A 27,630-nucleotide genomic window follows, 5' to 3' on the forward strand; every position below is an offset into this window, starting at 1 on the left:
CTCCATGAGTTCATGGTAATAATTTTCCAGCCTGGAAGTAAATGAGCAACTAGGCCAGCACAAGGTTAATCTTGAAATGAACTTTGTGAGTTTTGCAAGGTCACTTCAAATTTGAGCGAGTTCATTACAAAATGAAACTTCAGAATAAAATAGTTGCTTCTTTGCTCCCACGTCATATAGGTTCCCAGTTCATCAAAGATGGTTTTGGGAAGGGAGCAGGTGATCTCAGGTGGAGAATTACAAAAGCCTCGGTGCTGTAAAGGAAAGGCTTGTCTGAAGAGGTTCACAACAATTTGTCCAGGTCCTTCCCTCTGGGCCTGCCCCAGCTCTTGTCACGTCTCCTTTGTAGTATAACAACACTGAACATTTATTAAGTGCTTAAGTGTGCCTCGCATATTGCCTGCATTATTTTACCCCATCCTCGCCTGCAGCCATATGGGTGGATATTAGTTTCCCCATTTTTTCAGAAAAGAAAGTGAAGTTATATAACACCCTTTCCTCCTAAGGAGCAGAATTGGAATTTGACTCGAGCTTGCAGCCACTGTTTGGCGGCATATGGAGGATTGTAGGCAATTCTGTGGACCATGGCAGTGGGATCTGTCTTTTAGGATCTGTGGTTGGAGAAGGGAAAAAAAAAAAAAAAAATATATATATATATATATATATATATATATATAACTTCTGTGGAATCGTTTTATCCGCCACCCCCCCCCCGCCCCGCCCCGCCCCGCCCCGCCCCGCCCCGCCCTGCTCCGTCCCGCCCCGCTCCGCTCCTCCACACTGTGTTCGCTTGGAGAGTAATTGCTGCCTGTGGTACTACCGCTAGATGGCAGTGTGACCTCAGAAATGCTTTCAAAGGGCCCATACTCTGGAATCTGGAAATTCCATAGCAGTTTTCATTCCTCCGCAGTCACAACACCAGGCCTGCTCACTGTCCCCTGATCCAGACTTTGCATTGCCATTTTCCAATCTTGGATTTTGTCCCTTCTCTCCAGGGGACATTAGTGTAGTGGTTAGGAACACAGATACTGGAGCATAATGCCGGAGCTTAAATCTATGGCCACTTAATTTCTCTGTATTTCAGTTTCCTCCTACACTTTAATGAGAAGGAAATGAGAGAATGCTTTTAAGGGTCTCGTAATAGATATAACATATAGGTCTCATAACTAGATTCATAGTTTGAATCTGGTTGAAAGTCGATTCTCAAGTTTGAGTCTAGTCCAGTGTTTTGGGGACATTTTGAATCTGATCATGGAGCTAAGGAGCATCCTCTCTTCCAAGATGACTAACTTTGGCCTCTACTTGCACCAAAACACATTGTTTTCATGCCTCTGCCTTGTAAATGCTATTCCTCCTTTCTAGAATATTCTCATTGCTCCTACTTGCCCTTAAGACTGAGTTGGTATGTCTATCCATCCATGAAGCCTTCTCCAGTCTGCCAGGCAGAGCTGGCAGTGTGTGTGGGGTGTGTGTATGTGTGTGTGTGTGTGTGTGTGTGTGTGAAACTTGTCACACTCTACTCCAGGTGGTCCATTATGGTGGCGGCTTTTGCAGGATTTTGAGTTCTTTGAGGCCAGGAACCATGTTGTGTTGACTCTTGAATCCCATGGCCCAGTGTAGGGCCTGGCCCATGGTAAGCACAGGACAATTATTTGTTGTAGAATTAAGAAACAGATGTTACAACCTGAGTTCTCAAAGAAACAGGCATAGTATGCAGCCAGTATCATTCCTTCCCATTTTTACCAACTTCACCCTCCTCTTTTTCCTTACTACTCCGAGTCCCACCGGAAGAGTAAGGTCAGTTTAATGCAAGGGTCAGGATAGCTTTGGTTTCTGGAGCACTGCCCGAGGTTCACATTTCTGAACTTGCAATGACACGAGTAGATCCAGGGGGCAAATTCCAAGTGAGCACACATTCTGTTGAATCAGCTTCTTGGAAGATAGCTTTATTAAGTTCCAAGATTCCGATGAGCCCCCCAGCTGCTTGCTCACACGCCACTGACTCCCACTGGAGTCCGCCATTATGAATGCTGAATGAGCTACCTTGGGCTCAGCTGGACTCTCTAAGCCTACCATACCACTTTGGGTAAGAGGAGTTTTTGGTGCCTCTGGAAAGCAGGTGCCTGAAACTACCCTTCTCCTTACCCCTTGACACACTGAATTTGTGAGTCCTCTTTCCCTGAAAGTATTCTGTGGGCGCTCAAGGTTCATTCCTTGATGTAGGGAGATTCAGATTCTCTGAATGTGCTGCCGGGCTGTTCTTATACTCCGCTGGGAGGTGGCAGCAAGCATTGGGTGTGCTTCAAAACGGTTTGATCCACAAACCGGACTGACTTTCTAGAATCATGGGTTGACTATAATTTTAAAACCTTAAGCTACAATTGGATCCCATTGCCCCAGTCTCTCCCCTTCATTATTTCCTCCACTGTATGATTCTTGGTCACTTCAAGTCTGAGGCATGAGAAAAGAAATGCAAGAGAAGACAGGACCAGAAATAGACACGGTTCTGGTTTCCCAGTTGCTGAAACCATCTTAGGCTTCACTTTTTTAGGTTCTAGTATAATTTACACATAATAAAACAAACTCATTTTAAATGTACAGTTTGATGAATTTTGACAACACCGGTATAATCACTGACACAATCAAGATGTGGGATATTTCCATCACACAAAATTTCCTGTTTCTTTCCAGTCAGTGCCTTCCTACCCGCAGCAACGAGCACTGCTCTGATTTCTGTCACTGTGGCTAAGTTCTGCCTGTTTTAGAATTTCAGTTTATGAGAATCCATTAAGTGATTATTTATGCATGTTTGGCTTCTTTCACTCCACAAAATGCTTTTGAGATTCATTTATGTTGTTGCTTGTATGATGTTTATTTATTTGAGAGGGAGAGGGAGACAATGAGCAGTGGAGTGGGGCAGAGCGATTGAAGAGAGAAGCAGGCTCCCCACTGAGCAGGAAGCTGGACACGGGGCTCAATCCCAGAGCCCCGAGATCATGACCTGAGCTGAAGGCAGAGGCTTAACTGACTGAGCCACCCTGGCACCCTTAGGGTTGTTTATGTTAGCATAACTCAAATTTGTTTATTCATTACTCTATAGATGGGCACTTGGGTTGTTACCAGTTTGGGGGTTACTATGAATAGAAGTGCTATGAACTCTCTCCTACACAATTCCTTTTTTTTTTTTTTTAAAGATTTTATTTTTGAGTAATCTCTACACCCAACATGGGGATTGAACTAGAAACCCAGGATCAAGAGTCGCGTGATCTTCCTACTGAGCCAGCCTGGTGCCCCACTCTCCTATCCCTTTTGTGAACATGTTCGCATTTCTCTTGGATAGATGCCCCAAAGTAAAACTGCCCAGTCACAGAGTGGGTATATTTTTAACTCCGTTAGAAAAACTCCTTCCAAGTGGTTCATACCATTTCACGTTCCCAACCCCAGGGTACAAAATTTTCAGTCCTTTGTCTTCGTGTAGGTTTGTTCTGTTAGCGCATGATCACCACTTAGAACAGTTCAAAGAACCATAACACTGGGTCCCAGGAACAGATTTCTGAGTGTTCTTTCCCTAAGAGATGCTTCATGCTTTAGTGCCCTTGTTAGTAAAAGGGTTGTCCCGTCACTGGCACCTTAGACACAGCATGCAGATTTAGGAAGGATGTCTGAGGAGCAGTAAAGGAGGAAGGCGATATGGCTCAGCCCACCATCCAGGATCAAACCCAACAACCAATCTGATGAGAGATGTTCAAGGCAAATCACCCTCCAGCTGAAGGGTGCCTTTGCAACAAGTCGCTATCCCATTCCTGAGTAATCAAGAGAAATTTATTTGCAGTCCGTTAGCTAATTGTTCCCATACTGAGCACAGATCTTAACTAAATGCCCTGAATGACATTTAAGTCTCTGGTCTGTTGTGAAACAGTTGATGATTTACCATGCTTGTATCCTGCCAGTAGAGTTTACTAATTTGCTTGAGATTTCGGCTGATGTCTGAGATCCCTAAAATAAGATACAAAGTAAAGATCACAGACAAAACATAAATGGTGTGAAAGATACAGACTCTGGCGTCAGGATGGGGACACAGCCAAACAGCTGTGTGGCATTTGGGAAGTCACATCACCTCTCTTGGCATCAGGTGACGCAAAACCAAAGTGGGAACAGTAGTTCTCATTTCTCCCCACTTTCCTGCTATGGTGGGTGTGAGATTCAAATGAGATAGAGCTGCATTCAAATCCTGACTGCCGTATCCTACCAAAAGCTTGACGCTGTTACTTTTTTTTTTTTTTTTTTAGATGTTATTTGTTTATTTGAGGGAGAAAGAGAGAGAATGTGTGCACGTGCACAAGAGCAGGGGGAGGGAGGAACAGACTTACCACTGAGCAGAGAGCCCTGACTGGGCAATCCCAGGATACCTGCCAGATGGTGATCTGAGCCCAAGGCAGATACTTTAACCCTTTCACTGACTGAGCCACCCAGGTGCCCCTTGACTGTGCTACTTACTTGACTTTCCAAATTTGGGTTTTCATCCCTGTGAAGTGAAGATAACAAGAAAATACCTTGCAAGGTTGTTAACAAGAATCAGGTAATGTGTGTAAAGCACCTGTCACCATAGGTGCTCAGCAAACGGGAGCCTCACTGTTAAGCAGGCTACTGGTTTGGGACACTCAAGTGTTCCCTTAATCAGATGGCAGTTTTTTCAAATAGCACAGTTACTCAGTTGACAATCCAGCTCTGTTGAACTAGGTACCACGTCCCACCGATAAAGCTCACCAGGTTTCTGCAACAGTGCCTGGGTTGTGATGTGTAACCCGGGTCACATGGGTCCACCCTCTTTTGAACACTAAAGAGCAGATAAGCCTGCTCCAGCTCCCATCCCCCATGACTGGGGAATTCTTGGCCCTCCCCTCCATGCTTCCGTGGATTCTTAGCACCTGCCTCTCTTTCCCGTTCTTCCTCACTTCCAGCTTCTGCTGAATTCTTTTTTTTTTTTTTTAATTTTTATTTATTTATTTATTTATTTTTAAAAATTTTTTATTTTTTATAAACATATATTTTTATCCCCAGGGGTACAGGTCTGTGAATTGCCAGGTTTACACACTTCACAGCACTCACCAAAGCACATACCCTCCCCAATGTCCATAATCCCACCCCCCTCTCCTGGCCCCCCTCCCCCCAGCAACCCTCAGTTTGTTTTGTGAGATTGAGTCACTTATGGTTTGTCTCCCTCCCAATCCCATCTTGTTTCATTTATTCTTCTCCTACCCACTTAAGCCCCCATGTTGCATCTCCACTTCCTCATATCAGGGAGATCATATGATAGTTGTCTTTCTCTGCTTGACTTATTTTGCTAAGCATGATACGCTCTAGTTCCATCCATGTTGTCGCAAATGGCAAGATTTCATTTCTTTTGATGGCTGCATAGTATTCCATTGTGTATATATACCACATCTTCTTGATCCATTCATCTGTTGATGGACATCTAGGTTCTTTCCATAGTTTGGCTATTGTGGACATTGCTGCTATAAACATTCGGGTGCACGTGCCCCTTCGGATCACTGTGTTTGTATCTTTAGGGTAAATACCCAGTAGTGCAATTGCTGGGTCATAGGGCAGTTCTATTTTCAACATTTTGAGGAACCTCCATGCTGTTTTCCAGAGTGGCTGCACCAGCTTGCATTCCCACCAACAGTGTAGGAGGGTTCCCCTTTCTCCACATCCTCGCCAGCATCTGTCATTTCCTGACTTGTTGATTTTAGCCATTCTGACTGGTGTGAGGTGATATCTCATTGTGGTTTTGATTTGTCTTCTGCTGAATTCTTGATCATGCTTTATGTCTTCCCTCCCGACACTGTTGACTCATTTTCACTCTTCACTGATCCCAATGGAAAACCCATCTCCTTTTCTCTTCCATGAAAGTGACTTCCTTCTATCTTATTACATACAAAGAACCAGGTTGGTCTGTTAGGATTTATCGGAGTACAAGGTTTTATTCTAGCGTGCTTGCTCCTGTATTTTGTTTTACTTTCCTGCATTTCTAACAGAGAGTGGCTCCTGATGTTCTTACTTCTCTTAGGTTCACAATCGTTTTACGCAAGTGCAAACATGTGATCCAATTGTATGTTCTAGTTTGTTCATGTGTGAATATATACATATTGAAACACATTTTTGAAAGTCACATGCTACTATCTTTTCACCTTTCTTTCACAGTTAGGACATCATATTGAGTTTTATAACAATGTGCATAGGTAGTATATTACCTATGAAATTAATTATAGGATGGTAAAGGGGGGCAAAAACTAAATATATATTACAAAAAGAGGGTGTTGGGTCTAATAATGTTGAGAACAAATGCTTTGGGTACAACTGGACTGACATCTTTCCATTCCTGTGGCTTCTCTATTTGCTGGCCAGTGCTCTGGTTAGAGCAGAGGGTGTCCAAGGCAAACCTCACAGTATAGAGTGAGGTCTGGGTGGGACCCTCCCAGTGTGAGTGCCAAGTACTTTTATGTGCCAGTGGCTTCTCTTTCTTTCCACTAGATGCCAGCAGCATCCCAGGAGACTGGGTGGCCGTGCAGCTCTGGGAGTTTCCAGGAGCAGCACAAAGTGTGTTTTTCCAGGTCCAACCACACTGCTGTCCTCTGGCTGCTTACAGCATCTTGATTGCTTTGTTCCCTACCTGGTGTGATCTCAGAGCAACAGGGTCAAGTTTAGGCACACAGCAGCATATCAAGTGAGAAACAGGGTAACCATGATGGGATCCCAGCCTCTATGCTGATGGCCTTGCTGACCCAACCACCCCCACACCCACCCACAGAGTACATCTGCTGGAGACGGACCATAAATATTTACCTTTCATTAAACATGTCATCGCTGCCACTCACTCAGAGTTCCCAATGCCCACGCAGAAGCCAGGGGCTGAATCTTGGCGATGGGAAGCTGCGAACCCCTGCTTCCTTCTAACTGCTGGCAGTCTTCTCCATTCTGCCCCATCCAGAAACTGGGGTAAGGTCCCGTCTGTGCTGAGATGCATCTTAGTCTTGGGTTTTGCTGAATGGAATCGAACAAGAATGAGTACTTCCTAGAAGTGAAAATAGATCCCTCTGGGTTCCTAAATGTGATAACAAAATGGACAGACACAGAAAGATATGGAGAAATGATGCGGAGGAATGCTGCCCAACAGATGTGGCTTCCTATAGGAGCCACCAGCCACATGGGGCTACTGGGCACTTGAAATGAGGCTCATGTGACTGAAGACCTGAATTTTAAATTTTATTCAAAATTAATTAATTAAACTTTACATAGCCATATGTGACTGATGGCTACTGTACTGAACAGGTAGATAGAGAATATGACACAAGGGCAAAAATCAAAGAACTCCAAAGTGTCAAGCGCTATGTTGGATGTATATATGCACGTGTGTATGTATTACATATAATACCTATGTAACTCACACACGTGCAATTTACATGAATTTAAATATATGTAAATGAGAACCCAACCCTCAGAGAGGTAGTTGAAGGTGGACCTGGAACTAGAAGCCACAATAACACTGGGAATGGGTGGACGGACAATGTGGGGAAGAGAATTTGCTATTAGAGAATAAGATGAGCTAACTGATTGTGGCCAGGGTGGTCCTAAGACCCAGAGACTGAAAACAGCCGAAAGGAGTCCCTTTCCACCAGAGGAGGAACAAAAGGAGCAGAAAGACAGCTGAGGTTATCAAGGCCCCTTCTCTCCATCAGGTCTGTGGATTTCAGGATAAAGGGGAGGGGCAAGCATACAGCAAAAAGAGCTGGGGGCAGACAGTCCCGGAAAGGAGGAGAAAGGAGACCCTCTCCCTGGTGGGAAGGTGGCATGGTGGGGACATCTGGGACAGTGGGAGCCGCAGCGTGACAGTGCTCGCTCTGTTAGCCCACGAGTCAGGTGGAAGACATGCAGAACTGGGCAGCAAGAGGAATTTTCAAAGACCATGGATATCTACTGGTTTGATACATCTCCCATGTAATTTCCTTTTAATTATAGTTATCTTAATAATTTGTATTAGCAGAGGAAGCAAGAGTGTCGGGCCCTACCAATTCCAAATAATAGACAAGGTACTCTCTGGGAAAGAATCCATGAGTGCTGTGAGAGAAGGAGCACCTCATTTAAATGTCACAGGGATTGTGCCTTTTGAGCTCCAGAACAATATTTTGTGGTAAGTGTTACGGGTTTTACAGCTGAGGAAACTGAGGCTCAGAAAGGATAAGAAACTTATTCAAGGGTGTACCGCTAGGAAGAGGCAGACCTCAGTTTTATATCAAGATCTTAGTACTTTGTGTTTAGTGTTCAAATTCAGTGGAATTGAACACATTCAAAACATTCTCATCTTCTTGCTTATAATCACCCAATAGACAAATGATTGGGGAACATGAAAATGAAATTAATATTTTATAGACACTAGGGTTTTTTCTTTTGTTTTTTTGTTTGTTTGTTTATTGAGGTATAATTGACATAAAATTTTATACACATTTTTATAACCCCTTGAATAGTTTAACTTTTAGATACCAAATAGTTTTTCCCCCTAAGTTTTGTTTAATATTTAAATTATTTTTATTGAAATAAAATTGGTATAAAACATTATATAAGTTCAGGAGTACAACACTGTAATTTGATATACGTGTACGCTACAAAGTGATCACCATAAGTATAGTTCCCGTCCGTCACCATATAATTGAGCCCCTTCATCCATTTCACTCCTGCTCAGTCTCCTTCCCCCTTGATAACCACCAATCTGTTCTATGCATCTATGAGTTTTTGCTTTGTTTGTTTATATGTTTTGTTTTTTTTAGATTCCACATATAAGTAAAATCATATGGTATTTGGACTGGCTCATTTTGCTTAGCATAATACTCACAATGTTGTTACAAATGGCAAGATTTCCTTCTTTTTAATGGCTGAGTAATATTCCATCAGGTACATACACCCCAATTTCTTTATCCAGTTTCTTTACCCATTACCCGTTAATGGACAACATAGGTTGTTTCTATATCTTGGCTATTGTAAATAATGCTGATGAACATGGGGGTGCATGTATCTTTTTGAATTAATGTTCCCATATTCATCAGATAAATACCCAGAAGTAGGATAGCTGGATCATATGGTATTTCTCATCTTAATTTTTTGAGAAATTTCCATACTGTTTTACATAGTGGCTGCACCAGTTTACATTCCCACCAATGGTATATAAGGATTCCCTTTTCTCCATATCCTCTCCAACACTTATCTTTTTGATAATAGTCCCGAGTGATGTTGGACATCTTTTCATGTGCCTGTTGGCCAGCTACATGTCTTGTTTGGAAAAATGTCTATCTGGATTCTCTGCCCATTTTTAAATTGGGTTTGTTTGTTTTTGTTATTGACTTGTATGAGTTCTTTATATATTTTGGATGTTAACCCCTGATTGGATAGATGACTGGCAAATGTCTTCTCTCATTCAGTAGGTTTTCTTTTTTTGCAATTGACTTCTCTTATTCAGTAAGTTGACTTTTTGTTTTGTTGATACTTTCCTTCCCTGAGCAGGAGCTGTTAAGTTTTGTATAGTCTCATTTTTAAATTCTTTCTTTTGATTTCCTTTGCTTTTGGAGTTAGATCCAAAAAACAATGTTTAGACCAATGTCAAAGAGCCTACCACCTATGTTTCCTTCTACAAATTTTATGGTTTGAGGTTTTAACTTCGGGTCTTTAATCCATTTTGAATTAATTTTTGTGTATGGTGTATGGATAGTGGCCTAGTTTCATTATTCTGCATGTAGCTGTCCAGTTTCTTCAACATTGTTTACTGAAGAAATTGTCCTTCCCCCAATGTATATTCTTGACTCCTTTGTCATAAATTAATTTACCATATTTGTGTGGGTTTGTTTCTGGGCTCTCTATACTATTCCAATGATCTGTTTATTATTATGCCAATGCCAATGTTTTGATTACTATAGTTTCATAGTATAGTTTGAAATCAGGAAGCATGATACTTCCAGCTTTGTTGTTCTTTCTCAAGTTTGGCTATTTGGGGTCTTTTGTAGTTCCATAGAAATTTTAGAATTATTTGTTCTAATTCTGTGAAAAATGCCTGATTATTGATAGAGTTACATTGAATCTGTAGATTGCTTTGAGTAGTACAGACATTTTTAACAATGTCTTCTAAACTGTGAACAAATGAAGATCTGTCCACTTATTTTTGTCTTCTTAATTTCTTTCATCAGTGCTTTATAATTTTCAATGTACAGGTCTTTTACCTTTTTGGTTAAATTTGTTTCTACTTATTTTATTCCTTTTGATGCAATTGTAAATGAGATTGTTTTCTTTCTTTTTTTTTTAAGATTTTATTTATTCATTTGACAGACAGAGCTCACAAGTAGGCAGAGAGGCAGGCAGAGAGAGGGAGAGGAGGAAGCAGGCTCCCTGCTGAGCAGAGAGCCCAATGTGGGGCTTGATCCCAGGACCCTGGGATCATGACCTGAGCTGAAGGCAGTGGTTTTAACCCACTGAGCCACCCAGGTGCCCAAGATTGTTCTCTTAATTTCTTTTTCAGATAGTTCATTACTAGTGTATAGAAACACAACAAATTTTTGTATATTGATTTTGTATCCTACAACTTCACTGAATTCATTTATTAGTTCTAATCATTTTTTGGGGATAGAGTCTCTAAGATTTCTGTGTATAGTATCATGTAATCTATAGTGACGTTTTACTTCTTCCTTTGGGACTTAGATGACTTTTATTATTTTTCTTGCCTAATTGCTATGGCTAGGACTTCCCATACATGTTAAATAAAAGTGGTGAGAGTGGGCTTTCTTGTCTTGTTCCTGGCCTTAAAGGCATTGAGTATGATGTTAGCTGTGGGTTAGTTATATATGACCTTTATTATATTAAGGAAACATTCCCCTCTATACCCACTTTGTTGAGAGTTTTTTTTTTTATCATAAATGATGTTGAGTTTTGCCAAATACATTTTCTACATGCTTTGAGATGATCATATGGTTTTTATCCTTCATTGTGTTAATGTGGTATATCATGTTGATTAATTTGTGGGTGTTGAACCATCCGTGCATCTCTGGAATAAATCCCACTTGATCATGGCATATTATCCTTTTAATGTATTGTGGATTTTGGTTTGCTAATATTTTTTGAGGATTTTTTCCCATCTATATTCATCAGGGATATTGGCCTGTAATTTTCTTTCTTTGTGCTCTCCTTATCTGGTTTTGATATCAGAGTAATGCTGGCCTTGTAAACTGAGTTTTGGAAACATTCCCTCTTCTTTAATTTTTTGGAAGAGTTTGAGAAGGGTAGGTATTAAATCTTCTTTGAATGTTTGTTAGAATTCACCAGTGAAGCCATCTGGTCCTGGACTTTGGTTTTTTGGGATGTTTTTGATTACTGATTGAATCTCTTTACTAGTAATCAGTCTATTCAGATTTTCTATTTCTTCCTGTATCAGTCTTGGAAGACTGTATGTTTCTAGGCATGTGTCCATTTCTCTTTCTAGGTTGTCCAATTTGTTTGGCTTATAATTATAGTAGTCTCTTATGATCCTTTGTATTTCTGTGATATCAATTATAATTTTTACTCTCTCATTTTTTATTTTATTTACTTGTGCCCTCTCTCTTTTTTCCATGGTGAGTCTAGTTAAAAGTTTGTCAGTTTTCCTTTTAAGAGCTCAGAGAATGAGCTCTTAGTTTCACTGACTTTTCTAATTGCCTTTTAGTCTCTATTTCATTTATGTCACTCTGATCTTTATTATTTCCTCTCTCCTGTTAAAGTTGAGCTGTGTTTCTTCTCTTTTTGGTTCCCTTAGGTGTATAGTTAGATTGTTTATTTGAGATTTTTCTTGTTTCTTGAGGTAGGCCTGTATTATTTTAAACTTCCCTTAAAACTGCTTTTGCAGGGTAGCTGGGTAGCTCAGTAATTAAGTGTCTGCCTTCAGCTTGGGTCATGATCCCAGGGTCCTGGGATCAAGTCACACATCTGGCTTCTTGCTTGGCAGGAGGCCTGCTTCTTCCTCTCCCACTGTTCCTCCCCTACTTGTGTTCCCTCTCTTGCTGTCTCTCTCTGTCAAATAAATAAATAAAATCTTAAAAAAAAAAAAACTGCTTTTGTTGTATGCCATAAATTTGGTACTGTTTTGTACTGTTGAATTTATTTTTGTACTGTTGAATTTATTTTGTACTGTTTTGTACTGTTGAATTTATTTCCATTTTCATTTTGTCTCTGGGTATTAAAAAAATTTCTCCATTAGTTTTTTTGTTGATCTAATGATTCTTCAGTAGCGTGTTGTTTAATCTTCACATAATTGCCATTTTGTCCAGTTTACTTTCTATAATTGATTTCTTGTTTTACACCATTGTGGTCAGAAATGATGCTTGATATGATTTCAATCTTCTTGAATTTGTTGAGTTGTGTTTTATGGCCTAACGTGGAATCTATCCTGGAGAATGTTCTATGTGCATTTGAGAAAAATGTGTGTTCTGCTGCTTTGGGATGAAATTTTCTGTGTATATCTGTATATATCTATTAAGTCCATTTGGTCTAATGTGTCAGATGGCTGATGCTTCATTTTTGATTTTCAGTCTGGATGATCAATCTATTTGATGAAAGTAGGGTATTAAGATTCCCTACTGTTTTTGTATTGCTATCAATTTCTCCTTTTAGGTCTGTTAATATTCATTCTATATATTTAGGTGCTTCTATGTTGGGTGCATATATATTTACAAATGTTATATATACTTTTTGGATTGACTTTTTTTAATCATATAATTCTCTTCTTTGTTTATTCTTACAGCCTTTGTTTTAAAGTTCATTTTGGTTGATATAATTATTTCTACACCAGCTTTCTTTTCACTTCCATTTGCATGGAACATCTTTTTTTATCCCTTTACTTCCAGTCTGTGTGTGTCCTTAGATCTGAAGCAAGTCTCTTGTAGGTAATGGATGGGTTGGTCTTTTTTTTTTTTTTTTTTAATCCATTTATCCATTCTATATTCTTTGTCTAGAGAATTTAGTGCATTTACATTTAAAGTTATTTTTGATAGATATGTACTTATTGCCATTTTGTTTTTTTTCCTGGTCGTTATTGTAGTTCCTCTTTGTTCCTTTCTTCTTCTCTTGCTCTCTTCCCTTGTGGTTTGGTGATTTCCTTTAGTGTTATCTTTAGATTTCTTTCTCACCATCTTTTGTATATCTACTATGGATTTTTGCTTTGTGGTTACCATAAGGTTCATATATAACTATGTGTGTGTGTGTGTGTGTGTGTGTGTGTGTGTTTTTATATATATATATATATATATACATATATATATATATATATATGTATATATATATATATATATATATATATTCCTTAAGCTATCTTGACTTTTTAATGTTCTTTTTTCTTTTTGCTGCCCTGTTTAGGTGATGTCCACTGCCCTGCTTTCCAGATTACTAATCCATTCTTCTGCTTCTTCCAACAACAATCTGCTGTTGAACTGTAGTTTTCAGTTCAGAAATTATATTTCAGTTCAGAAATTATATTCTTCAGCTCTGTAATCTGTATATTTCAGTTCAGAAATTTATCCTTCAGCTCTGTAATTTTTGTTTGGTGTACTCTCTGATCTTTTCTTTCTCTGTGTTGAAGTTCTGACTGTGTTTATTCTTTCTTCTCCCGAGTTCAGTGAGCATTACTATGACCACTTCATTGACCTCTATCAGGTAGATTTCTTATTTCTGTTTCCTTAAGGTCTTTTTTCTGAAGTTTTGTTTTCATTTGGGGCATTTTTTTTTTTTTTTTTTTTTGGTCTACTCATTTTGCTTGACTCTCCATATCTCTGTATTAGGCAACATAACTATCTCTCCTAGTCTTGAAGGAGTGAACTTAAGTAGGAGATGAAACTTATCATTCAAACTTTTCCTACTTTTGTTTGTTTCTTGGACCTTTGTGATTGTTTCACTAGCCTTATTTGACCTTGATAGTTCCCAGTTGTTGAGGATGTGTCAAGGCCCGTCAGTGTTCCAGAGGGAGGGATCACAGGCAGTGCCCAGTTTCAGGCTCATTGTAACCTAGAACCTCAGACAGCAGCTTTTTAAGTATGCAAATATGTACTGGCCTGTGGGTTGGTAATTATAAACCAGGCTTACCTTCAGACTAGGAGATATGGAAGGTGTCCCCTAGGTGACAGTTTCGAAACTTACAGCTTCAGATATGTATAAACTCCTTCTGGGAGCTATCAGTGAGCTGTGATGAGACCAGGGGAGGACGCTAGTGTGGTGTATTTCCACCTACATTCCCTGGGAGCAGCTTTGTAGTTTCTGGATGTATTGCAAACATGAAACTGCTCCTCAGGCTGATCTCTAGGACAAGCGATAGGCCTTTTCCACATGAAGAATGGGGGTATGTTTCAGTCTGCTCTTTGTGCAGTGCTCAAGGGGTGGTAGCTTGCCAAAAATTGTTTCTCTGATTGTTTCAGACCCTTGGGGCCCAAAAATACAATCCTCCTGGCCACTAGGCCACGTGCTCAGTGGGCATCTGTGTGGGCTGCATGTACCTACTGGCTTTGGCCTGCTCTGCCACAGCCATGATGAATGGGGAACAGGAGCTCAACTGGTCCCTGTGGCACAGCGAGCCATGGCTAAGGTGTGCGGGCGTTAGCAGGTTGTGGGTTGGAGTGTGAGGGGTACAACAGTGGTAACTACCAGTGCCTAAGTTCCTGGACAAATCTCAACAGGTATCTGTCTATCTTGCAGAAGCTTTCAGATAAGCAAATGAGTCTCCTTTGCATATGGTCTAGGTGCCTTTCACACTGTTTCTTTTGGATGGGCTCCTGGATGAATGAGTCTGTTCATGAGTCCTTTAAGAACAGATTTTCTGTTTCCGATAGCCCTGTGGTACTCTGGAAGTAAGCCCCACTGCTTTTCAAGGCCAGACACTTGGGTGCTTATCTTTCTGGCCTGGATCCCAAGGCTTGGGGTGCCTCATGTGGGACTGAAATCACTCATCCTCAGAGATGAGCTCTGTATTATGAGATCTCTCCCAGCTGTGGGGGGCTATGCCTGGGGTGGGGTTTCTTGAAAGACCATGCCTCTATCTCCTCTACATGTCTCATTGTGGCCCTTTATCCGTTGCTGTGGAGGCACTGGTCAGCTACATTTCTTGTCCTTTTTTGAGGGAAGTGTTGCATCGATACCTGTAGATTTGTTGTGTTATTGGGATGAAGTGAGTTCAGGATCCTTCTACACTGCTAACCCTCCCCTCCCCCCTAGGTTTTAAATGTTAGTAGTAGAGGATAGTTTTGAACTATCAGCCTCTGAGTCATGGGCCCAGCACTTTCCATGCTCCATTCTACAGCATGGCTCATTGTCAAATGATAATGATGGTGTTAATTAAATAATAATATCACAACCATTAACAGTCCCATACTCCAGTTAGAGAGATGCAGCTATGGCCCCTATCTAACCAAAGCAGAACTATTATCAGTGCAATTGGCTTTTGCTTTAAGGAAGAGCTTGGTTACTTGTTACTCAAGTTGAAGCAAAAAAATATGGAGTATCTTAAGGTGGACTATTCACTCATTCAACAGGTATGTCTTGGGTATGTCTTTGTGTGGCATGCACTGTTGCAGGTGTCATCATACTCTTGCCATTCTAGTGCTCAGAGCCTAGAATTCTAGTGTACTCAGAGACTCCTGGGAATTTCAAACCTACTCACTTGACATTTAGAATTCTTCCATGTCTAGCCCCCCACTTGCCTATGAGGACTGCCCCATCTGTCCCTTCATGCATGATCCTGGCTGATTTGGCATTGCTACCTGGCCACATAGCCACCCCACATTTCTTCCTAGGCATCCTTTTCAAAACTATGCATTGAAACACCCCAGAAAGTGGGGGACCACTCTTTAATCAAGGGTATACATGTATAAAGCTCTCTTATATGTAGAATTCTTCTGTGATATCTAGTGGCTCTGGATGTGGCAAGGCCTCTAAGAAACCAAGTTTAGGAAAATTCTACAAGTCTGTTGAAACAATTCAAGCAACATGAATTGCTATAAATTCTAGAAGTAGGTAATAGGAAAAAAAAATGGTAATTACTAGTTTGGTAAATTGATCATTTAACAAATTAATGATTTTACAAAACTGAATTTTTGGTTCATTTGCTTTCAGCCAATTGATTTTTGTGAATTTCTTTTTGCTTGCTGATTTTGCTTCCCTATTCCTAGGAAGCAATGAGACCGTATAGAAGAATCCTGAACTAGAGGAGAAGCAGTTTAGAATTATGATGATATGTGAAGAGTCAACTAAACCAAAGACAGTGAGATCCACCTTCACAAAGGAGTGTGTTTTGCCTGCCCTCTCTCTAATCCTTTTCTACTTCTCCTTTTTCTGTTCCATATTTGTCCTGTTTATGGACCCCTTAGTATGCACAATGAGTTCATCTCTGAATCCCTACAATACCCACACCAATGCCTTGAGCAGAATAGTATCTATTGACAAAATTTATGATGGAGAACTTTCTTTTAGGATCCATTCTTACCTAAGGAATCCAGCCTGAAAGTTTTATTTCGGTGTAAATGACAAAAGGGGCTTGGGTAAAATGAACCCTATGACAAAAGGGGCTTGGGTAAATGCCTTTCCAGAAGGCATTAATGTGACAAGGAAAAGAGATTTGAGAAGGCAAATTTGAGAGACTCTGTCTGTTTCCACATTCTGGAAGATAACCCCAAAGTTTCCTTCTTTGTTTGTTTGTTTATCATGAAAGATGAGACTGAGCTTAAGATGGGTCAGGACCTCACATAACAATTAAATGGGGAATCAGAACTAGAATGCTTGCTATTTGGATCAGTTGGGGGAAAGGGGTGAGAGAACTAATGCTTACCTTTTTCCTTTTCTTTATTATGGAAATCACAAAGTGAGATAAAATCCCTGCTTCTGCTTCTTCCAAGTGAAGATTTATAAGATTATCCTAGTGGTTGCTTGCTGGAATGCTGCAGGAAGAAATATTAGTTTTATACACTGATACAATGTCCATAATTCCACATGAAAATGAATTTAGTAGCCACCAAGCCCAGACAGGCCACAAGGCTGTATAGAGCCCTGATGAATGAATAGAACCACATTATAAGGTTCTCCAGAGAGTGGAGAAAAAAGAACCAATTGTCTTTCTGAAATATACCAGCAAGAATGCAAACCTTAATTAACGAAGCCCAAGGTTGATTTTTCTTGCTGCCTTTTTCTCTAAAAGACAAATAATAAGAAATGAATGAGGTTGAAAGCAAATGAGAACCATATTTGGAAAGAAAAGCATACTCAAACTTTAGGCTGAGCTAGTTACAAAGAGCTAAAGTTCTTTAATCATCTTATGGGAGATGTAGCCAAAAAATGCAATTTGAATCTCTCTCTCTCTCTCTCACACACACACACACACACACACACACACACACACACACACACATTTCCACACCATACCCTCCTACTTTTTCACTGTAGATGAATCAAGATGGTGGAGACAGGATATGATGAGAACCATTCCTGCCCTCCATCTACTTTATCAAAAGCCTTTGGCAATTGGTAATCTTTGCTGCCTTGGTTTGGGGAATCCATGTATCAATTCTTATTCTCTAAACATTCATTTGTGCATTTATGAATTGGCTGCAAGGAGCTAAGAAATAGCTGAAATAGGTAATGTACTGTGAATATGCAGGGAATGGCAAGCTATTTGTTATCCAGATTCTTCTCACAGATTTTTCTAGAAGAAGATGAGCCAGTTTGGGCCTAAAGGAACATTGCTCATTTGAAGTGGGTATGAGATGGGAAACGACAAGTTTTCTAGAATTAAAATAGTGTCTAACAAATTGATGAAACACAGAGGATTTTCCTTGTGTCAGGCAGAGTTAGCCTGGTCCACTTTACAAAGTAGCAGAATGGAAGGTTGAATATGGTGGTGTGATTTCAGGATCGTCCAGTAGACACTCCATGCTTCACAGCACCTCAGGGTTTGTTCAAGGTTTGAAACATTACTACTGTCTTTGTTAACATAGAGACAGAAGACCTACCAATCTCGCTTTATGGATGTGGGGGAAATATGGGCTTTGATTAATGAAGCCTAACTTAGATTGATATCAGAGAAATCTGAGGTACTGTAGGAACATTTTTACTCAACTCATGATGTTTCTGTTTGTTAAAGGGAGCTCATTTAGTGTAACTCCTGGCCTTTTTCAGTCCATTACTCATAATTCCCCAAGGGGGAATGGAGTACCTTAACCAACTGGTATATCTGGGCATGCTCGGCTCAGTTGCACCTATGTTCCTCTTGTAGGTGAGTTGCTCACAAAGAAGAAGCATTTTATTCTGCTCTTCTAGCAGGGAGATTGTTTTCCTTATTGGGGTCCAGCATTGGCAGATCTACACAGCTAACAGACAGCCATATCCTCCCCACCTGGCCCCTATTAGAAACAAAGGGTATTTTTTTAATCTCCATTTGCCAGTTAATTTGTACAGAACAAGGTCAGAAAAGAGTGTGGTGTATATTGGGCTCCCTCAGACACCACAGCATGTTTTTAAAAAAATTAATTTATTTATTTGAGGGGGGAGGGGCTGAGGGAGAGAATCCTAAGTAGACTCCCCACTGAGCATGGAGTGCAGCGTGGGGCTCATTGCCACCACCCTGAGGATCAGGACCTGAGCCGAAACCAAGAGTTGGATGCTCAACCAGCTGAGCCACCCAGGTGCTCAACCCCAGCATGGTTTTAAATGTCCAGAAACATGAATGGAAAACTTGAAACTTGAACATTTTCAATCTGATCTTGGCTCTGTCTTTCCTTAGGTGTTTGAAATTGGCCAGATATAGAGGCTTTCAATGCTTCAGTTTTCTTGAATGTGAAAGTACTTCATAAAATCACTACCTTATAATTATATGCACAATTGGATGCCATTCCAAGACTTAAGTTTATATAATACAGTGCACTGTCAGAGACTTTTTTCCAGCCAGAGGAGCTTCCAGATCTCTGTATAGGCAGATTCTGAGGAATCTATTAGTTACATAACAGAGGGCTGATCAGGTTATAATTTTTTGAGAGAGGATATAATTGAATTTTTCTGGATTTTGAGCCTTCATAAAACTCCCTATCTCCTTGGAAAGAGCAGCTCTGGCAAGAGTCTATAATTATTTGCAAAAGGGTCTCAGGGACCTTCTGAGATCTCAACCCTGTGTCCCAAGAATCAAAGTAATAGTGATCTACCATAGGTGGGCCAGATTAGTCCTAACCAAGGCCAGGGATAGGAAAGATCTGTGAAGTCCCTAAAAATGAAATTATATTGAGGAAAGGAGGAATGAGATTGGTGGCTTGAGCTCAACACAAAGCCAGTGATCCATGGGTCAGTTAATTCTATACAACCACAAAATACTGGTGGAAAAACCAGTAAGCACCATTTAGGCCAGGAGTCTGCGGGTTGACTAGGGTATAATGATCTGTGCTGGGCTCAGCTTCATGGTTCCACCAATCTCCAATAGGCTTTACAAATATATACTGGTTCGTTGAAGTTCAGCTAATCTAGACTGGCCTTGATTGGAGTGACTCAACTCAGTTCCACAAGCAAAAATGCATGGCCTCATTATGGCCTAGTCTAAGAATTGGCACACTGTCACTTGCTCTTTTTTATTGGCCAACGTAAGTCACATGGATAAATCCAAATTTAAGAGACAGGGAAATATACTTTGCCCTTTAGTGGGGGAAACTCCCAAGATACATGGCAAAGAACATGGATATGGGGAGATGTGGAGAATTGGGACCAATGATGTTGTCTATCAGTGTTGGGAATGGTTTGGGCACAAACTGATAAGGTTCTTTCTGGGAGCACCTCTAGACCAGTGCTCATGCACCAATGTGTGTGCTCTAGAGACTGATGGCTAAACAAGGCAATGTAAGCTCAAGAGAGTTGCAGTCTTTGTGTGGAGGACAGTGGTGATCTAGGCAAAGTCCTCCCTGCATTAGAAGTCAAGAGAGCTGTCAAGTTATGAAGGGCCACCTGTGACAGTGGTGGATGCCAGGTTCTTTTTCCAGAAAATAATTACAAACCTCTTTGCAGCTGTGTTAGCTCCTGGAACTCTCTTGGGTGAGAAACTGGGGGAAGGATTAAAAAGTAAGTTTCTGGGCTCTCCAAGAATACAAAATGCAAGAGATTTTGGAAAATTAATAGAAATGGCCATAAATGGTCACTGAACTGGTGACACAGATAATTTCACACACAAAGGAAAACAGCTCACCAAGGGACCCACCTCGTCTGTCCCACCATGCTCCTCTTCCTATCATTTTCCTATTTTCTTCCTAATTTTCTGAAGTTTATAGTTACAGAGACTGAGGAAAGTGTCATGATTCCTACTTAGAAAATGGTCAGTGTTATGAGTGAAAGGATTTAGAAGTATCATTATGTTTCATCCCCTTCCTAGAATAAATTTTAGGATAATCCTCCTGACATCCCAGTCAAGTATATGACGAAAGATCTAACCCCCAAGCCTTCATTCAATCAGGGCAGCCATTTTGTTTCCTGTTCCTTGTTCAAATGAATGATCTGTTCTTTCTACAAGACCATGAACAAGCTGACAGGAAACCAGTGGTGCTGGCTGGCTATGTGTCTGGAGGAGAACAGAGAATTGTTAGGAAAGGATATTCTTTTGCCCTCCCTTCCCCGGTGCATGTGGTCTTCCAGTATACCTCTTCTGTGCCCCACCTGGCCAAAGTTTAGGGTCCTAAAGATTAATGAGCAATATTTTTCATCAGCAAAGAAAGAACTTCAGGTCCATTAGACCTTTGAAGGGGTCTGCTGTAGCAGCCGGCGCGACAAATTGACCAGGAAACGTGAGGGTAAGAGGATGGTGAAAAAAAATTAAGAGATAAAGAGATGGGGGCAGGAGGAGCACTGAGGATGATGTCCAACAGTACTGATTTTATTCCACATCTTACAAGCATTTATAAGGCAGATCACAATAGAAGGAGTAAAATGTCAGTATCTAGTCAGATGACCGCAAGTTCCTATAACAAGTTTACGTTAACTACAGGCAAACCTCGTGATGCCAGGTAGTCTCGGCTAATGCCATTAGCAAGACAGTCAACGAGGCAGTGGGTTATGGGAGGTACAGGAACAACAAGGACCAACTAAGAATTCATGACCCTGACCACATTGTTCCCTTCTGTAGGGAGAGCGTGTGGGAAGTCACGTAGGCGAGCGCACGACATATAGCACAGACCCTTCCTCAGTGTTACTCAACTTTCCCATCCTTAACCCCTTGTCAAGGTGTCCGGATTTTAAATGAGACACAGGTCAGGGCCTGGTTTGATTCACGACTCCAACCATGCCGAAGCCTCCCACAGTCTGCATCTCAAAAGTTTACTGGTCCTGTTTGCTCATGAGGGCGTGAGGCCATCCCAGCCCACAGTCCCTGCTCATCCCTGTTAAAGGAGAAGATTACTCTGTTGTCCAACTAGAGTCTGGGTCTCAGAAGTCAGTGCTAGATGGACAATTATAAAGAAGAGATGGGGAAGGAATTCAATGGTTTGTGAACATCAGTGTGCTTTTGTGCAGGGAGGACATGGAGATGGGAATAATGTGTCATAAAAATCATGAACTTCACTATTACTATTTTAATTATATTTATTGTTATGTCGATAACAATATAGTCACAGGGTTTAAAATTCAAAGGTACAAATGTTATCCTGGATAAACTCTTCCCTCCAATTCCAAACATAACAGAGTTGTTATGATTAAATGAGATGATGTGTATAAAGTACTTCATATAATATTAACTCTCAATAACCATAAACAAAAGCTAATGTGATGCCTATTCATTTCACAAAACACAGACTTATGTGGGCAAAAAAACCATACCTTTCTTTATTTTCCCTGTTTCGAGCCTTCCTTTCTATCTTGAGTCCTCATTCAAATATATACAGAAAAGTTAATGTAATTATTTTGGGGTAAACCTGGTTAAATTCAGTGATCTCCCAGACATTATAGGTTATAAGCAAGTCACAGTCAAGACTTCCTTCTCCCTCTTTCTTCTTATACCTGGCTGGTCTTTGTTCCAGTAGGAAGAAGGCTGTCTAGGCTCTGACTGACTGCTATCATGCTTGCCCATGTGTATTGAAGGTTGGGTACCTATGTATTCTCAGCTGTGGCTTGCCTTTGTGCTCTAATAGCCCACTGCCTCAGATGTCCCCTGTCCTCTCTCCATCCAAGACACTCTCCCACACACTGGCAGTCCTCTAACATACAGCTCCATTCCTCCAGAACTTCAGTGGTCCTGTGCATGGGCTGCATGCTTCTGATGTGGGATTCCCTTATGCTGGCCCCACAGGCTTGCTCTCTCCCATATATCTTCTGTGTTTCCCTCAGGAGCCTTTGGTATTTTCAGATGGCCACCCATACCCCTTTAGGGATTTAGAAAGCTCAGGGTAGTATTGTTCTCCATTGTGTTTGGCTACCATTTCTACCTCTACTGTTGATAATCTAGCAATGGATTATGCTTGCAATCTTTCTGGACTTCATGCAGGTACCAAGACACAGGTCTTCTCCATTCTCAGATCCCCAATTAAAAAGGGTTCCTTGGTGTACCCACACTTGGGACTTGACAGATTAGGAGGAAGCACATTTTCTATGCCTCACCTAACCCTACTGTTTCCTCTTTGGCTCTCCTCTCTCTGTTCAGCTTAGAGGCCTTCCTCTGTTGGTTTAGAAGTGGAGGAGGACACAGATGGAGGGAAGGCAGGACGCATCACAGCTTCTTTCACATTTTTCTGCCTTATGCCTGGTTAAGGCTTTCTGAAGTTAAGGAGTTTGGTGTCTTTGCTCCCTGTTTCTGCATTGGTTGGATTATGGAAGCTATGGAGGATACAAATGAATAATGTGTGTGGGGATATGCTTGGGAGAACATGTCCATTGCCACTATACATACCATCCCATACTCAGTCTCCTGTTGTTGCCAATGCCTCTGGTTGGTGTTGGTTCTGGTAGAGAAGCTGTCTAGCAGTCCTGAAGAGGAGTTTTGTCTGCTCTGAAGGGCAACTGCGGATTATAGAGAAGAGCCTTGACCTTGACCTGAGATGACCTGGGTGGAGTCCAGACACTGCCTCTTCATTTTTAGGCAATCTTGAGCCCTTAATCCCTTTGTACCAAGCTTTCTCAGTTCAGACAGACAAGGATCATAATACTTCCCCCTCAAGGTTGTTACAGAAATTGTCAGGTAATGTCTCAGAAAGTGGTTTAGTATGTGTAAAGCCCATTAAAATCTCAACTATGGTTTCCCCCAAATCTTCCACCCAGTTAGATTATCTTATTATTGAAGGTCATGCAAACGAAGTGGGAAGAGAAAAGTTAACTTGAAGACAACCTGATAAGATTACTCAAGTGATCAGGCTGAAACAATAGCTGGTAATGACACCAACATAAACAGTTAATTCACCAGGAAAATAGTCCAATAGAATTCCAGTAATAAAGAGCAGACCCTTAGACAAACGTGGAGAAACTTAGTCGTGATCGGACGTTTGACAGAATAATTTATATATGTGCTATGGACTTAACACCATCCTGCCCAAATGCGCATGTTGAGTCCCTAACCCTCAATGCAATGGTATTTGGAGCTGGGGCCGTTGGGAGACGATTAGGTGCAGATGAGATCCTGAGGGTGCGAATCTCTTTCTATTCTCTTTCTGCCTGGTGAGGATACAGTGAGAAAGCAAGCAATCTACAGGTCAGGAAGAGAGATTTCACCAGAAACACCATGTAGCTCAGTGTCAGACTTTCAGAATCTAGAACTGTGAGAAAATACATTTCTGTGGTTTAAGCCACCTTATCTGTGGTATCTCCTTGTAGCGGCCTGAACTGACTAATACAAATACCCTTAGAAATCCTCTGTCTTTCTATGGTTGGTTCCTTCCCATGAGCCCTAGGCAAAGTCTGTTTATAGAGCTTTCTGCCGGCCACACTGGAAAGGCAAGCAAACATTCATCCCTATCTGTACACATTTTCACTTCCTCCACCGTGGAACTGAAATCCATCAAATACTCACCACAACTTTACACTCTTTTTAAAAAAAAAAATTTTTTTTTAATTTTAAAAAATACTTTATTTATTTATTTGACAGAGATCACAAGTAGGCAGAGAGGTAGGCAGAGAGAGAGGAGGAAGCAGGCTCCCCACGAAGCAGAGAGCCCGATACAGGGCTCGATCCCAGGACCCTGGGATCATGACCTGAGCCAAAGGCAGAGGCTTTAACCCACCGAGCCACCCAAGGGCCCCACAACTTTATACTCTTAAATCCACCTTCAACCAATACAGTCATTTATAGAAAGAATGTGAGCAAGCTTCTGCATTTTCTGGTATGCAGATGGTAAAGAGGTATCTTTCTTTTTCTTTTCTCCTTTTCTTTTTTCTTTCTTACTTTTTTTTTTTTTTTTTTTTTGAGAAACCCAACTGGTTCTTTCATCCTCTCTGGTAAATCATAAATTCTTTGAAAACAACAATATCAGGATGCCTGGGTGGTTTAGTTGTTAAGCATCTGCCTTCAGCTCAGGTCCTGATCTCAGGGTTCTGGGATCGAGCCCGGCATCTGGCTCCCTGCTCAGTAGGAAGCCTGCTTCTCCCTCTCCAGCTTCCCCTGCTTGTGTTCCCTCTCTTGCTTTCTCTCTCACTCTGTCAAATAAATAAATAAAATCTTTAGAAAAAAGAAAAGAAAGGAAAAATAAAACAACGGTATCTTTCTTCTTTATGAATGATCTGTAACTTCTAGACTAGACCCATCTGGGTTTTCATGCTAGCCTTTCAATTGTCATTCCATCTCTTGGACTTGGTGGTTTTATGAGTTGTGTTTTTCCATAACTTCCTGAGCCACCCAGTTTTCTCATTCATAAAGTAGGAAATGCACCTAGCACACAGGCTTTGTGTGACTATTAAAGAGAGTGTGGGAAAATCTTTAGCACATGGCTTGATTCTCAGTACACCCACGTGTGGAAGATATTACTGATTTACCACCCCACAAAGCAGCCCCAGAGAAGCTAGGCATCTATACCTCAGGCGGTGGTTGGTAAGAGGGCACAGGGCTCTCCCAGGGGCTGAGAGGCTGTGAGCCTGTGTAGACACAGACCTGGCCATGGTAGGAGCACAGCCACCCCTCAGGGGAGCATAGAGGAGCTCAGAGTTGCTCAAGGACTAGTGAGACCTTGAATCAGGGAGATAATTAAGAGGTCAGCTTGAGGCCTTGGGCCAGTTCTCAAAGCCTCTTGAGTCCAAAAAGGAGTCACCCTCATATCACGACTCTGCACTCCAGAGCTTAGGAGTCCCTCTCCTGCCCCATACATGCCTCAGGCCCTGGTTCTGGGCACCTAGGCAGGGGCCTCAGTGCTGGGGCATGGTCATGAAAGAGGGAAATAAAGACAGACACCTGACAGAGAGAGAGAGAGGGAGGGAGAGAGAGTGCATGCATGTGTCAGGGGTTGAGTCCATCCCCAGAGCCTTGAGGAAAAAAAAGCAGGAAACCACACCACAAACACCAATGGCAGGTCCCAGGGCAGGAGAAGTAGACTGAAACGGGGAGTCATTCGAAATCGGAGAGGAGTAAGAGCAGCTCTAGAATGAGGATTGGAGGCCCAGCACTCAGCCCTTGGGGTTCCTGACAGGTCAGCTGGAGTGTGGGGCACACCTGCAGGGCAGGTTCAAACCCAGGTTGGGGGCCGAAATGTTATCTCTGTAGCCATCCGCATGCTGTTCTACCAAGTGAAATTTCTTCTCATCTTGGTTCTTTATAGAGCTTAAAATTTTTAAGCTCTATAAAAAAAATCTTTATAGAGCTATAAAATTCCCTTCTCTGTGCATTGCAGGGATTCAACCTTTATTGATTTCAACTAAGAGCCATTGACCATGGGGCTGGGATTCCCTTGGAATCTCCATGAGAGACCTACTTCACTTCAAATTACATTCAGAACAGCAAATAATTTGTCGAATGCATTTCACAGGAACAGGACACTCATTTTAGTATCCTGGACATGGACCAGGGGACCACAATCTAACTTCTCCATTTCGTATGCTCACATTTCTAACATTGCCCAGAAAGGTCATTCCTGAGTTACAAGGAATTGTGAGGCAGGAAATAAGAATTCATCCTCAGCTCCACCACCAACTCCTGTGCTTCTGGGTCCCTGAGCAACTCTTCCCTGACTCTGCTCTCAGTTATTCCATCGGGAAATGGGAATAATAAACTCCCATTGGAAAACCTAAAGCTGGGTTAGAGAGTGAGTTCTCAGCTAGGTAAGAGGGTGATGCCTATTTCAGACATGCTCCCAGGGACAAAATCACACACATGTAAAAGCCGTCTTCTCTCCCCTGTGATTGAGAAGAATTATAGAACTTGAATTGGGTAATTCATCATCCTCATGTTTGTCAGGGTGTGGCTAGTCATCTAAAAAAATCCATCATTCCCAGTTAGCATCGAGAAGGAGTAAATACTAGTGGAATCAGTTGACTCACTCAAGAAGTCACTAAACCCTAGCCTTGGCTCTGGCTCAAATCTCCACACTAGGGTCTTCAAGTCTGATGAGAAGTTTTTGGCTTCGCATTTGGCATCAATACCACCTCAAGGGCCAGTGGGCCCTTACGAAACTGTATTCCCCGATTCACAAGCCTACTCCTGCTCAGGAAATGCACCCACTGTATGCTCTGCCGGTCACCCCAGGACTCAGCAAAGCTGGGAGCCCCACGGAATGTCACCTCCCCAAAGCCTCACCGAGGGCGTGACACATCTTGTGTGCTCTGTGCCCTCCGTCCAATGAGTGAATGAAGGTGCCCACTCTGTGAAGCTGAAGGTTGGGGCAGCCCCACTTACTCTTCCTAGAGAGAAGATGCAACAGAGTGCATACTAAAGGGACATTTGATGGGTTCCCAAACCTAGAGAGGGGTCTTCAATAATATTTAGGACTTGCTAAGTGTGACAGTTATGATTATTAGCATTTTGGGCTTCTCATTCAATCTCGATTTGCAATAATCCCAGGAGGTATGTTCTAGGATTATTAGTCCCACTTTTACAGATGAGGTCAATGTGGCCCAGGAGAAGTTTATGATTTGCCTAATGGTTAGGGTGCTGGTGTCTCGTTCTAGATGTCGCCTCAGTTACAGTGCACAAGGATCTATAGCTCCCGCTAGGGAGTAAGCTTCTGGAGAAGGTGTGACTGTGCACCGTGTCACTCTCCCTTCAGTCAAGCTAGCTCCCCTCAGCCTGGGTAGGTTGGGCCTGCTGTTTCTGTTTTCTAATGGGGATGCTGAGATGCAGGGGCACTCGGGTGTCTCCCTCATTGTCCCTAGGCTCTGTGACGTAGAGCTGTGACCAGAAAGCAAGCCTGCCAGCCTCTGCCAGGCAGCTGGAGTGTGCAGCCCAGCCATCGCCACCAGAGACACCCACCGACACTTCCCAGCCCCCCATCAGCAGGCTTCCTTTGCCTAAAAGGTGACCAACTGAGAAACACCTGCCGTGAGAGGCGGTCTGCAGGCACCAGAGATAAAGCCAGAAGAGAAACTGACTTGAAGAAATGTTTAATCTGGCCCTTCATTTCATGAATACCCACACCAAGGCAGCTTGCTCAGGGTCCC

The 27,630-nt window shown here is 41.8% G+C and overlaps 1 long non-coding RNA gene across 1 annotated transcript; it reads left to right on the top strand.

The window, feature by feature from the left end:
* Positions 1-6,911: 6,911 nt before the first annotated feature.
* On the top strand, positions 6,912-16,826 carry LOC116567592. The gene is made up of 3 exons (XR_004276272.1): positions 6,912-6,999; positions 8,045-8,191; positions 16,221-16,826. It is a non-coding gene; the product is annotated as an uncharacterized LOC116567592 (long non-coding RNA).
* The last annotated feature ends 10,804 nt before the right edge of the window (positions 16,827-27,630 follow it).

This window comes from Mustela erminea, chromosome 10, assembly GCF_009829155.1.
Source record: "Mustela erminea isolate mMusErm1 chromosome 10, mMusErm1.Pri, whole genome shotgun sequence".
Taxonomy (NCBI): Eukaryota; Metazoa; Chordata; class Mammalia; order Carnivora; family Mustelidae; genus Mustela; species Mustela erminea.